At 36.1% G+C, this 12,500-nt stretch overlaps 12 non-coding genes across 12 annotated transcripts; all 12 read left to right on the top strand.

The window, feature by feature from the left end:
* Positions 1–362: 362 nt before the first annotated feature.
* Positions 363–481, top strand: LOC143734389 (5S ribosomal RNA). Its single transcript, XR_013202287.1, has one exon. It is a non-coding gene; the product is annotated as a 5S ribosomal RNA (ribosomal RNA).
* Positions 482–871: 390 nt separating this feature from the next.
* Positions 872–990, top strand: LOC143734387 (5S ribosomal RNA). Its single transcript, XR_013202285.1, has one exon. It is a non-coding gene; the product is annotated as a 5S ribosomal RNA (ribosomal RNA).
* A 290-nt stretch (positions 991–1,280) lies between these two features.
* LOC143734386 (5S ribosomal RNA) lies at positions 1,281–1,399 on the top strand. The gene has a single exon (XR_013202284.1). It is a non-coding gene; the product is annotated as a 5S ribosomal RNA (ribosomal RNA).
* Positions 1,400–1,689: 290 nt separating this feature from the next.
* On the top strand, positions 1,690–1,808 carry LOC143734537 (5S ribosomal RNA). Its single transcript, XR_013202434.1, has one exon. It is a non-coding gene; the product is annotated as a 5S ribosomal RNA (ribosomal RNA).
* A 703-nt stretch (positions 1,809–2,511) lies between these two features.
* Positions 2,512–2,630, top strand: LOC143734082 (5S ribosomal RNA). The gene has a single exon (XR_013201988.1). It is a non-coding gene; the product is annotated as a 5S ribosomal RNA (ribosomal RNA).
* Positions 2,631–3,330: 700 nt separating this feature from the next.
* On the top strand, positions 3,331–3,449 carry LOC143734536 (5S ribosomal RNA). The gene has a single exon (XR_013202433.1). It is a non-coding gene; the product is annotated as a 5S ribosomal RNA (ribosomal RNA).
* A 389-nt stretch (positions 3,450–3,838) lies between these two features.
* On the top strand, positions 3,839–3,957 carry LOC143734385 (5S ribosomal RNA). Its single transcript, XR_013202283.1, has one exon. It is a non-coding gene; the product is annotated as a 5S ribosomal RNA (ribosomal RNA).
* A 288-nt stretch (positions 3,958–4,245) lies between these two features.
* On the top strand, positions 4,246–4,364 carry LOC143734384 (5S ribosomal RNA). Its single transcript, XR_013202282.1, has one exon. It is a non-coding gene; the product is annotated as a 5S ribosomal RNA (ribosomal RNA).
* A 6,136-nt stretch (positions 4,365–10,500) lies between these two features.
* Positions 10,501–10,619, top strand: LOC143734383 (5S ribosomal RNA). Its single transcript, XR_013202281.1, has one exon. It is a non-coding gene; the product is annotated as a 5S ribosomal RNA (ribosomal RNA).
* A 289-nt stretch (positions 10,620–10,908) lies between these two features.
* On the top strand, positions 10,909–11,027 carry LOC143734382 (5S ribosomal RNA). The gene has a single exon (XR_013202280.1). It is a non-coding gene; the product is annotated as a 5S ribosomal RNA (ribosomal RNA).
* Positions 11,028–11,317: 290 nt separating this feature from the next.
* Positions 11,318–11,436, top strand: LOC143734534 (5S ribosomal RNA). The gene has a single exon (XR_013202431.1). It is a non-coding gene; the product is annotated as a 5S ribosomal RNA (ribosomal RNA).
* Positions 11,437–11,930: 494 nt separating this feature from the next.
* LOC143734081 (5S ribosomal RNA) lies at positions 11,931–12,049 on the top strand. The gene has a single exon (XR_013201987.1). It is a non-coding gene; the product is annotated as a 5S ribosomal RNA (ribosomal RNA).
* The last annotated feature ends 451 nt before the right edge of the window (positions 12,050–12,500 follow it).

Below are 12,500 nucleotides of genomic sequence, written 5' to 3'. Positions count from 1 at the left end.
AAAAAAGACTCACTGAGCTTCTTCAGAAAGCCTTTAAAAGTCTCTGAGATTCTTCAGAGAGCATGAAAGAGTTTGAGTTTTTTCAAAAGTTCTTCTTAGTTTAAAAAAAAGAGTCCCTGAGCTTCTTCAGCAAGACTTTAAAAGTCTCTGAGATTCTTCAGAGAGCATGAAAGAGTTTGAGTTTTTTCAAAAGTTCTTCTTAGTTTAAAAAAAAGACTCACTGAGCTTCTTCAGAAAGCCTTTAAAAGTCTCTGAGATTCTTCAGAGAGCATGAAAGAGTTTGAGTTTTTTCAAAAGTTCTTCTTAGTTTTCTTCATTAATGGTCTAACCTTTTAAATTGCCCAATTTTGGCAGCAGTTTTCGCTTACGGCCATACCACCTTGGTCACGCCCGATCTCGTCTGATCTCGGAAGCTAAGCAGGGTCGGGCCTGGTTAGTGCTTGGATGGGAGACCGCCTGGGAATACCAGGTGCTGTAAGCTTTTTTGATTTAAAAAAAAAAAAAAGAAAAAAAAAGAGTCCCTGAGCTTCTTCAGAAAGCCTTTAAAAGTCTCTGAGATTCTTCAGAGAGCATGAAAGAGTTTGAGTTTTTTCAAAAGTTCTTCTTACTTTAAAAAAAAGACTCACTGAGCTTCTTCAGAAAGCCTTTAAAAGTCTCTGAGATTCTTCAGAGAGCATGAAAGAGTTTGAGTTTTTTCAAAAGTTCTTCTTAGTTTAAAAAAAAGAGTCACTGAGCTTCTTCAGAAAGCCTTTAAAAGTCTCTGAGATTCTTCAGAGAGCATGAAAGAGTTTGAGTTTTTTCAAAAGTTCTTCTTAGTTTTCTTCATTAATGGTCTAACCTTTTAAATTGCCCAATTTTGGCAGCAGTTTTCGCTTACGGCCATACCACCTTGGTCACGCCCGATCTCGTCTGATCTCGGAAGCTAAGCAGGGTCGGGCCTGGTTAGTGCTTGGATGGGAGACCGCCTGGGAATACCAGGTGCTGTAAGCTTTTTTGATTTAAAAAAAAACAACAAAAAAAAAAAAAAAGAGTCCCTGAGCTTCTTCAGAAAGCCTTTAAAAGTCTCTGAGATTCTTCAGAGAGCATGAAAGAGTTTGAGTTTTTTCAAAAGTTCTTCTTAGTTTAAAAAAAAGACTCACTGAGCTTCTTCAGAAAGCCTTTAAAAGTCTCTGAGATTCTTCAGAGAGCATGAAAGAGTTTGAGTTTTTTCAAAAGTTCTTCTTAGTTTTCTTCATTAATGGTCTAACCTTTTAAATTGCCCAATTTTGGCAGCAGTTTTCGCTTACGGCCATACCACCTTGGTCACGCCCGATCTCGTCTGATCTCGGAAGCTAAGCAGGGTCGGGCCTGGTTAGTGCTTGGATGGGAGACCGCCTGGGAATACCAGGTGCTGTAAGCTTTTTTGATTTAAAAAAAAACAACAAAAAAAAAAAAAAGAGTCCCTGAGCTTCTTCAGAAAGCCTTTAAAAGTCTCTGAGATTCTTCAGAGAGCATGAAAGAGTTTGAGTTTTTTCAAAAGTTCTTCTTAGTTTAAAAAAAAAGACTCACTGAGCTTCTTCAGAAAGCCTTTAAAAGTCTCTGAGATTCTTCAGAGAGCATGAAAGAGTTTGAGTTTTTTCAAAAGTTCTTCTTAGTTTTCTTCATTAATGGTCTAACCTTTTAAATAGGCCAATTTTGGCAGCAGTTTTCGCTTACGGCCATACCACCTTGGTCATGCCCGATCTCGTCTGATCTCGGAAGCTAATCAGGGTCGGGCCTGGTTAGTACTTGGATGGGAGACCGCCTGGGAATACCAGGTGCTGTAAGCTTTTTTGATTTAAAAAAAAAAAAAAGAAAAAAAAAAAGAGTCCCTGAGCTTCTTCAGAAAGCCTTTAAAAGTCTCTGAGATTCTTCAGAGAGCATGAAAGAGTTTGAGTTTTTTCAAAAGTTCTTCTTACTAAAAAAAAAAGACTCACTGAGCTTCTTCAGAAAGCCTTTAAAAGTCTCTGAGATTCTTCAGAGAGCATGAAAGAGTTTGAGTTTTTTCAAAAGTTCTTCTTAGTTTAAAAAAAAGAGTCCCTGAGCTTCTTCAGAAAGCCTTTAAAAGTCTCTGAGATTCTTCAGAGAGCATGAAAGAGTTTGAGTTTTTTCAAAAGTTCTTCTTAGTTTAAAAAAAAGACTCACTGAGCTTCTTCAGAAAGCCTTTAAAAGTCTCTGAGATTCTTCAGAGAGCATGAAAGAGTTTGAGTTTTTTCAAAAGTTCTTCTTAGTTTAAAAAAAGAGTCCCTGAGCTTCTTCAGCAAGCCTTTAAAAGTCTCTGAGATTCTTCAGAGAGCATGAAAGAGTTTGAGTTTTTTCAAAAGTTCTTCTTAGTTTAAAAAAAAGACTCACTGAGCTTCTTCAGAAAGCCTTTAAAAGTCTCTGAGATTCTTCAGAGAGCATGAAAGAGTTTGAGTTTTTTCAAAAGTTCTTCTTAGTTTTCTTCATTAATGGTCTAACCTTTTAAATTGCCCAATTTTGGCAGCAGTTTTCGCTTACGGCCATACCACCTTGGTCATGCCCGATCTCGTCTGATCTCGGAAGCTAAGCAGGGTCGGGCCTGGTTAGTACTTGGATGGGAGACCGCCTGGGAATACCAGGTGCTGTAAGCTTTTTTGATTTAAAAAAAAAAAAAAGAAAAAAAAAAAGAGTCCCTGAGCTTCTTCAGAAAGCCTTTAAAAGTCTCTGAGATTCTTCAGAGAGCATGAAAGAGTTTGAGTTTTTTCAAAAGTTCTTCTTACTAAAAAAAAAAGACTCACTGAGCTTCTTCAGAAAGCCTTTAAAAGTCTCTGAGATTCTTCAGAGAGCATGAAAGAGTTTGAGTTTTTTCAAAAGTTCTTAGTTTAAAAAAAAGAGTCCCTGAGCTTCTTCAGAAAGCCTTTAAAAGTCTCTGAGATTCTTCAGAGAGCATGAAAGAGTTTGAGTTTTTTCAAAAGTTCTTCTTAGTTTAAAAAAAAGACTCACTGAGCTTCTTCAGAAAGCCTTTAAAAGTCTCTGAGATTCTTCAGAGAGCATGAAAGAGTTTGAGTTTTTTCAAAAGTTCTTCTTAGTTTAAAAAAAGAGTCCCTGAGCTTCTTCAGCAAGCCTTTAAAAGTCTCTGAGATTCTTCAGAGAGCATGAAAGAGTTTGAGTTTTTTCAAAAGTTCTTCTTAGTTTAAAAAAAAGACTCACTGAGCTTCTTCAGAAAGCCTTTAAAAGTCTCTGAGATTCTTCAGAGAGCATGAAAGAGTTTGAGTTTTTTCAAAAGTTCTTCTTAGTTTTCTTCATTAATGGTCTAACCTTTTAAATAGCCCAATTTTGGCAGCAGTTTTCGCTTACGGCCATACCACCTTGGTCATGCCCGATCTCGTCTGATCTCGGAAGCTAATCAGGGTCGGGCCTGGTTAGTACTTGGATGGGAGACCGCCTGGGAATACCAGGTGCTGTAAGCTTTTTTGATTTAAAAAAAAAAAAAGAAAAAAAAAGAGTCCCTGAGCTTCTTCAGAAAGCCTTTAAAAGTCTCTGAGATTCTTCAGAGAGCATGAAAGAGTTTGAGTTTTTTCAAAAGTTCTTCTTACTTTAAAAAAAAGACTCACTGAGCTTCTTCAGAAAGCCTTTAAAAGTCTCTGAGATTCTTCAGAGAGCATGAAAGAGTTTGAGTTTTTTCAAAAGTTCTTCTTAGTTTAAAAAAAAGAGTCACTGAGCTTCTTCAGAAAGCCTTTAAAAGTCTCTGAGATTCTTCAGAGAGCATGAAAGAGTTTGAGTTTTTTCAAAAGTTCTTCTTAGTTTTCTTCATTAATGGTCTAACCTTTTAAATTGCCCAATTTTGGCAGCAGTTTTCGCTTACGGCCATACCACCTTGGTCACGCCCGATCTCGTCTGATCTCGGAAGCTAAGCAGGGTCGGGCCTGGTTAGTGCTTGGATGGGAGACCGCCTGGGAATACCAGGTGCTGTAAGCTTTTTTGATTTAAAAAAAAACAACAAAAAAAAAAAAAGAGTCCCTGAGCTTCTTCAGAAAGCCTTTAAAAGTCTCTGAGATTCTTCAGAGAGCATGAAAGAGTTTGAGTTTTTTCAAAAGTTCTTCTTAGTTTAAAAAAAAGACTCACTGAGCTTCTTCAGAAAGCCTTTAAAAGTCTCTGAGATTCTTCAGAGAGCATGAAAGAGTTTGAGTTTTTTCAAAAGTTCTTCTTAGTTTTCTTCATTAATGGTCTAACCTTTTAAATTGCCCAATTTTGGCAGCAGTTTTCGCTTACGGCCATACCACCTTGGTCACGCCCGATCTCGTCTGATCTCGGAAGCTAAGCAGGGTCGGGCCTGGTTAGTGCTTGGATGGGAGACCGCCTGGGAATACCAGGTGCTGTAAGCTTTTTTGATTTAAAAAAAAACAACAAAAAAAAAAAAAAGAGTCCCTGAGCTTCTTCAGAAAGCCTTTAAAAGTCTCTGAGATTCTTCAGAGAGCATGAAAGAGTTTGAGTTTTTTCAAAAGTTCTTCTTAGTTTAAAAAAAAGACTCACTGAGCTTCTTCAGAAAGCCTTTAAAAGTCTCTGAGATTCTTCAGAGAGCATGAAAGAGTTTGAGTTTTTTCAAAAGTTCTTCTTAGTTTTCTTCATTAATGGTCTAACCTTTTAAATTGCCCAATTTTGGCAGCAGTTTTCGCTTACGGCCATACCACCTTGAGGGCGCCCTAGAGCAACCAGGAAGTAGTGTGGCAGTAGTGGGTGAGGAAGGCTCACCAAACGTGTTTCTGTGTTTTTTCGTTTGTTTTTGTCAGAATCAGTGTTTTTTTGTTATTTTTTTTTTGTTTAAGTTTTTCGTATTAGTTTTTGTATTTGTCCTCCCAACAGCTTAGCTGATTGGGAGGGATTGAGTTTTTTTTTTCTTTTGGAGAAATGGACGGACAAACGGCTATGGATAAGGACTTGGCACGAGAAACACGTCGGAGAAAGGAAAATGGACTGGACAAAGGACAACGAGAAAAGGATTACCCTGAAAAGAGAAACAGAAGAAACTACACGAAGGACGCAACGATTGTGATTGATTTGATGGAGGTACAGGACGGGAAGGCGGAGGATATTATAAAAGCATTGACGGAGAAGGTGGATGTGACGAATATACTAGCGATAAGACCAAAAATGATGAAGGAATATGAAATTACATTTGAGAAAGAGGAAGATATTGAGAAGCTGGATGATGGACTGATAATAAAAGGAAAGATGTGTGAAATTAAAAAATTGAATAATAAGGACTTGGTTGTCTCTTTCATGCATCTGCCTGCTTATCTGGAGGATGACGTAATCCTGCAAAAGCTGGAAGGATGGGGGGTAACTCCCATTTCACAGATTAAAAGAAGATTGTACACAGGCACCAGCATAGAGGATGGAACCAGGTACATGAGAGTACGCTTCCCGAAAGAAGTGCATTCTTTGCCCTACAGCATGAAAGTGGAAACGGAAGAGGGTCCTCAGTATTTCAGAGTGATACATAGCCAGCAGATGAGAACCTGCAGGTTGTGTATGAGCACTGAACATATGATGAAGGACTGTCCGGAATTCAAATGCTTTAAATGCGAGGAAAAGGGCCACTTCGCGAGGGACTGCAAAGCGGAGAGGTGCCTAGGCTGCAAGCTTGTGTTGAGCAGGTGTGAGTGCGACGACGGAGACCAACAACAGGAGGAAGAACTGATGAGCGGGCAGATGCATGAGGCAGACAGAGAAGAGAAGCAACACGAGGGCATGGAAGGAACGCCAAGAGAGGAGATTGTAAGCGCGGATGTTGAGGGCATAACGGAACGGAGTGGACTAACGATAGACAATGAGGAAACGGAGGAACGAATGGAAGTAACTGGGACTTTGCAAACTGAACTGGAAAAGATAGAGGAGCAAGATCAAGTCACGGAGAAAGAAAAAAGGGACAAAGGAAGTGAAAACATGGACGACGGTGGTACAAAGGGAATAACAAGTAAAAGAAGAAGGACAAGTAAGGTAATTCCAAATTTAGATAAAGCAAGGAAAAAAGTTTCTTTTGAAAAAAGTGATGAGAAACAGGACTGTGGAGAAAATGTAAAGGAAGGAGAGGAAATGAACTGAAAGAATGGGGATTTTTAATTTTTTTATCTTTTATTTTATTGTGCTGAGTATTGTGACTTTTAATGCAAGAGGGTTAATGAACTGTGTGAAATTTGAAAAAGTGAAGGAAATGTGCAAAGAAGAGGATATAATTTTATTGCAAGAGACAAACTGGAAAGATAATGCAATGGAGGATTTTAAAAGAAAATGGGAAGGGGAATTATTTTTTAATAATAAAGAAGGGAAAGGAGGTGGAGTGGCAGTGTTAATAAGAAAAGACAGAGGTATTAAGGCAAAATTGATATATAAGGACATAAAAGGGAAATGCATGGCTGTAGAAATTAAGATAGAAGAAGAAGATTTTATTTTGATAAACGTACATGCTCCAAATGACCAAATGGAAAAGAAAATGTATTTTAATGATATATCTAGAGTAATGAAAGAATGGAAGAAGGTAATAATTGGGGGAGATTTTAACACTGTTTTTACTAAAATGGACATGGTGAATGGAATGATTTTTAAGTCGGATGTGGGTAGAAAAGAGTTAAAGTTATTGATGGGAGGAAAAAATATGATGGACGTGTGGAGGGAGAGGAATGAAAAAAAGAAGGAATTTACAAGAAGGCAGCTGGTGGGGAATTTTATGTGTCAAACCAGAATAGATTACTTTTTAAACACCAGGAATTTAGAACATTTTATTGATGGGATTTTTTATAAAGAAACCACTTTAAGTGATCACAAAATGGTATTAATGAGACTAGATTTTAAAAGAGAAAGGAAGGGACCAGGGGTTTGGATTTTAAACACTGATGTCTTAAAGGAAGAGCATTTTAAAAAAGGGATAGAAAACATTTTAGATGAAGGAAAAAAAGACTTGATGTACATAGAAGATAAAAGACAATGGTGGGAAAACATGAAATATGAAATTAAGAAATACACAATAAACTACTGTAAGTTGTTACAAAAGGTGAAAAGAACAGAGGAGGAAGAAATAAGAGAAACGCTAAGAAAAGAGTTAAACAAAAATGAAGTAAACGTGCAAAGAGTACTTGAAGTGGAGGACAAATTGAAGAAAATAGAAGAGAAGAAATACAAGGGGGCGATGTTAAGAAGTAAAGCAAAATGTACGGTGCAAGGGGAGAAATGTAACAAATTCTTTTTTAATCTTGAGAAAAGCAAGGGGAGGGCAGAAATAATTAAGGAAATTAAGAATAAAGAAGGACAAGCGGTTTTAAACACAGAAGGGATTTTAAAAGAAATAAGCCAGTTTTATGAAGAACTTTTTAAATCAGAAGGAGGAGATGAAGAAAAAAGGAATTTTTTAATTAAACAGATAACAAAAAAAGTCAGTGAGACAGATAAGGGGGTTTGTGAAAGAGAAATAACAACAGAAGAAATTATACAGGCCATAAATCAGTTAGGAGTAAAGAAAAGCCCAGGAATAGATGGAATTGGAAATGAGTTTTATAAGATTTTTAAGGAAAAAATGAGCATAATTTTAAAAGAAATCTATGGAGAAATTTTTAAAAAAGAAAGAGTACACCCAAGAATGGGACTGGGATTAATGAAAATCATTTATAAGAGAAAAGGAGACAAAACGGAATTGAAGAATTATAGGCCTATCACAATGTTAAACACAGATTTAAAAATTTTAGCCAAAGTTTTAGCAAACAGATTAAAAGAGATAATGCCGGATATAATTGAAACTAACCAGGCTTACGGAGTTAAGGGGAGGGACATTGCGGATATCACAAGCAGTATAAGAGATATAGTGGGATATATAAAAGAAAAAGGAAAGAGAGCATATGTAATAAGTATGGACTTTGAGAAGGCTTTTGACAGAGTGGAACGAGGGTTTTTAATGGGAATTTTAAAACAATTTGGGTTTGGAGAGAATTTTATCAAATGGATTTCAGTTTTATACAGTGATATTTTAACAAAAGTAAAATGTAATGGTTTTTTAACGCAACCTTTTAAAGTTTTAAGATCAATCAGACAAGGATGTCCACTGTCCGCACAGTTATATTCTTTGGTGGCAGAACCTTTAGGGCTTTTAATAAATAGAGACAAAGAGATAAAAGGGATACAATTTGAAGGAAGAAAAGAATTAACTCCAATTTTTCAATATGCAGATGATACGACAGTTGTGGTGGAAAATAGGGAAAGCATAAAAGAAGTGATGAGAAAAATAAAATGTTATTGCGAAGGCTCAGGGGCAAAAATAAATGAGGAAAAAACAATATATATGAAGTTTGGAAGGACAGAGAGTTTAACAGATGTTTTTAAATTTAAGGAAGTACAAGAGATGAAGATTTTAGGGGCAATTGTAGCAAAAAATGAGAAGGAAGCTATTGATAATATGTGGGAAGAGACATTGGGAGAAATGGAAAGAAGATTGATTTTTTGGAGAAATAGATTTTTAAGTTTGAAAGGGAAAATTTTAACTGTAAACAGTTTAATGTTATCAAAGATGTGGTATAAATTGCAAGTAATGTCATTACCAAACTGGGCTTTTAAGAGAATAAAAACGATTGTTTTAGAATATTTATGGGATAAAAAGCCTTCAAGGGTAGCGTATTATACGCTAATAGGAAAACCGGAGGAGGGAGGGATGGGACTGGTGGATGTGGAACTGAAAATGAAAAGCATGAGGGTAAAAGTGGTAAAGAAGTACTTGGATGATAATAATAGAGCTGATTGGAAGGAATTGATGGTATTTTATTTAAATAAATGTGGGAATTTTAACCTGGGGGAAAACACTTTATGGATGAAGATAAAAGCTGGGATGATGGAGGGAATTCCACAATTTTATAAAGAGGTTTTAAATGCTTGGAGGCTTTTTTTGACAGAGGTGGATTTTAATCCAGAAGGGAGGGAAATGATTTTAAATCAACCTTTGTTTTTAAATGACAAAATAAAGATAAATGAGCGTGATATCTATTTTAAGAAATGGATGCAAGCAGGCATTGTAAAAGTGAGGGATATTTTATGGGAGTGGAAGGAGGGATTTTTACCACTACAAGTGATAAAGGATGCGATGGAGGAGGAAAAGGAAGACTATAATGTGATCAGTTTAAAAAAACAATATGAAGATGTTAAAAAAGCAATCCCAGGTCAATGGTTAGAGGAGGTCAACAATAATGATGGAAAAGAAAACAAAATGACGGTGTATTTAAAATGTAAAGACAAGAAGGTGGATTTTAATATGGGAACTGTGAAAATGTTTTATGAGTTTTTTAGAAACAGAGTTTTTAAAAAACCAGGGGCTAATGAGGTTTGGTTAAGGAATTTGAATGGAATTGAAGAAAAAGATGTCTGGAAAAACAGAGCATGGAGTTGGTTAGATGTAGGTTTGGAATGTTTGGATTATTTTATTAGACAAAATGTGATATATACTGAAATGAGATTGTGTATAATGAAAAAAGAAAGTAATGCACAATGTAAAGTATGTAAGAAGGAAGATGAAGGGATTTTACACTTGTTTTTATATTGTGAAAAGCTTAATTTTTTTTTAATGAACTGAAAGATTTTATAAAAGAATTAAGAGGAAAAGAAGTGGTTGCTGAATGGGATACATGTTTTATGTTGGGAATGGCAGAAAAAAATGTAAATAAGAAGCTTGTGAATTTGTGCTTACTACTGGCGAAGAAAGCAATATGGAAAAGAAGGAACATAGCAAAAAACAGAGATGTTGTTTTAGATCTATGGGGGCTTTTTAAACCGATGGTAGATGATTATGTGGAAATATTGTACAATTATTTTAAAATGGAGAGCAAAATGGGGGAATTTTATGGAATTTTTAACAAGGATGTCATGTGTGTTTTTAAACAAAAACACTTTTACTTGCCAAAGTATTGAACAAGATGGAAATGTATAAATATATAATGATGTGTTTTATGTAAAGCAATGATAAAAAATTTAATAAAAAAAAAAAAAAAAAAAAAAAAAAGTCATGCCCGATCTCGTCTGATCTCGGAAGCTAATCAGGGTCGGGCCTGGTTAGTACTTGGATGGGAGACCGCCTGGGAATACCAGGTGCTGTAAGCTTTTTTGATTTAAAAAAAAAAAAAAGAAAAAAAAAGAGTCCCTGAGCTTCTTCAGAAAGCCTTTAAAAGTCTCTGAGATTCTTCAGAGAGCATGAAAGAGTTTGAGTTTTTTCAAAAGTTCTTCTTACTTTAAAAAAAAGACTCACTGAGCTTCTTCAGAAAGCCTTTAAAAGTCTCTGAGATTCTTCAGAGAGCATGAAAGAGTTTGAGTTTTTTCAAAAGTTCTTCTTAGTTTAAAAAAAAGAGTCACTGAGCTTCTTCAGAAAGCCTTTAAAAGTCTCTGAGATTCTTCAGAGAGCATGAAAGAGTTTGAGTTTTTTCAAAAGTTCTTCTTAGTTTTCTTCATTAATGGTCTAACCTTTTAAATTGCCCAATTTTGGCAGCAGTTTTCGCTTACGGCCATACCACCTTGGTCACGCCCGATCTCGTCTGATCTCGGAAGCTAAGCAGGGTCGGGCCTGGTTAGTGCTTGGATGGGAGACCGCCTGGGAATACCAGGTGCTGTAAGCTTTTTTGATTTAAAAAAAAACAACAAAAAAAAAAAAAAGAGTCCCTGAGCTTCTTCAGAAAGCCTTTAAAAGTCTCTGAGATTCTTCAGAGAGCATGAAAGAGTTTGAGTTTTTTCAAAAGTTCTTCTTAGTTTAAAAAAAAGACTCACTGAGCTTCTTCAGAAAGCCTTTAAAAGTCTCTGAGATTCTTCAGAGAGCATGAAAGAGTTTGAGTTTTTTCAAAAGTTCTTCTTAGTTTTCTTCATTAATGGTCTAACCTTTTAAATTGCCCAATTTTGGCAGCAGTTTTCGCTTACGGCCATACCACCTTGGTCACGCCCGATCTCGTCTGATCTCGGAAGCTAAGCAGGGTCGGGCCTGGTTAGTGCTTGGATGGGAGACCGCCTGGGAATACCAGGTGCTGTAAGCTTTTTTGATTTAAAAAAAAACAACAAAAAAAAAAAAAAGAGTCCCTGAGCTTCTTCAGAAAGCCTTTAAAAGTCTCTGAGATTCTTCAGAGTGCATGAAAGAGTTTGAGTTTTTTCAAAAGTTCTTCTTAGTTTAAAAAAAAAGACTCACTGAGCTTCTTCAGAAAGCCTTTAAAAGTCTCTGAGATTCTTCAGAGAGCATGAAAGAGTTTGAGTTTTTTCAAAAGTTCTTCTTAGTTTTCTTCATTAATGGTCTAACCTTTTAAATAGGCCAATTTTGGCAGCAGTTTTCGCTTACGGCCATACCACCTTGGTCATGCCCGATCTCGTCTGATCTCGGAAGCTAATCAGGGTCGGGCCTGGTTAGTACTTGGATGGGAGACCGCCTGGGAATACCAGGTGCTGTAAGCTTTTTTGATTTAAAAAAAAAAAAAAGAAAAAAAAAAAGAGTCCCTGAGCTTCTTCAGAAAGCCTTTAAAAGTCTCTGAGATTCTTCAGAGAGCATGAAAGAGTTTGAGTTTTTTCAAAAGTTCTTCTTACTAAAAAAAAAAACTCACTGAGCTTCTTCAGAAAGCCTTTAAAAGTCTCTGAGATTCTTCAGAGAGCATGAAAGAGTTTGAGTTTTTTCAAAAGTTCTTCTTAGTTTAAAAAAAAGAGTCCCTGAGCTTCTTCAGAAAGCCTTAAAAGTCTCTGAGATTCTTCAGAGAGCATGAAAGAGTTTGAGTTTTTTCAAAAGTTCTTCTTAGTTTAAAAAAAAGACTCACTGAGCTTCTTCAGAAAGCCTTTAAAAGTCTCTGAGATTCTTCAGAGAGCATGAAAGAGTTTGAGTTTTTTCAAAAGTTCTTCTTAGTTTTCTTCATTAATGGTCTAACCTTTTAAATTGCCCAATTTTGGCAGCAGTTTTCGCTTACGGCCATACCACCTTGGTCATGCCCGATCTCGTCTGATCTCGGAAGCTAAGCAGGGTCGGGCCTGGTTAGTACTTGGATGGGAGACCGCCTGGGAATACCAGGTGCTGTAAGCTTTTTTGATTTAAAAAAAAAATAAAATAAATAAAGAGTCCCTGAGCTTCTTCAGAAAGCCTTTAAAAGTCTCTGAGATTCTTCAGAGAGCATGAAAGAGTTTGAGTTTTTTCAAAAGTTCTTCTTACTAAAAAAAAAAGACTCACTGAGCTTCTTCAGAAAGCCTTTAAAAGTCTCTGAGATTCTTCAGAGAGCATGAAAGAGTTTGAGTTTTTTCAAAAGTTCTTCTTAGTTTAAAAAAAAGAGTCCCTGAGCTTCTTCAGAAAGCCTTTAAAAGTCTCTGAGATTCTTCAGAGAGCATGAAAGAGTTTGAGTTTTTTCAAAAGTTCTTCTTAGTTTAAAAAAAAGACTCACTGAGCTTCTTCAGAAAGCCTTTAAAAGTCTCTGAGATTCTTCAGAGAGCATGAAAGAGTTTGAGTTTTTTCAAAAGTTCTTCTTAGTTTTCTTCATTAA

The sequence above is a fragment of the Siphateles boraxobius genome, unplaced genomic scaffold (assembly GCF_051911475.1).
Source record: "Siphateles boraxobius isolate OS27281-9 unplaced genomic scaffold, OSU_SipBor_1 99, whole genome shotgun sequence".
In the NCBI taxonomy this organism is placed as follows: domain Eukaryota; kingdom Metazoa; phylum Chordata; class Actinopteri; order Cypriniformes; family Leuciscidae; genus Siphateles; species Siphateles boraxobius.
This window is presented reverse-complemented; position numbering and strand designations above follow the sequence as displayed.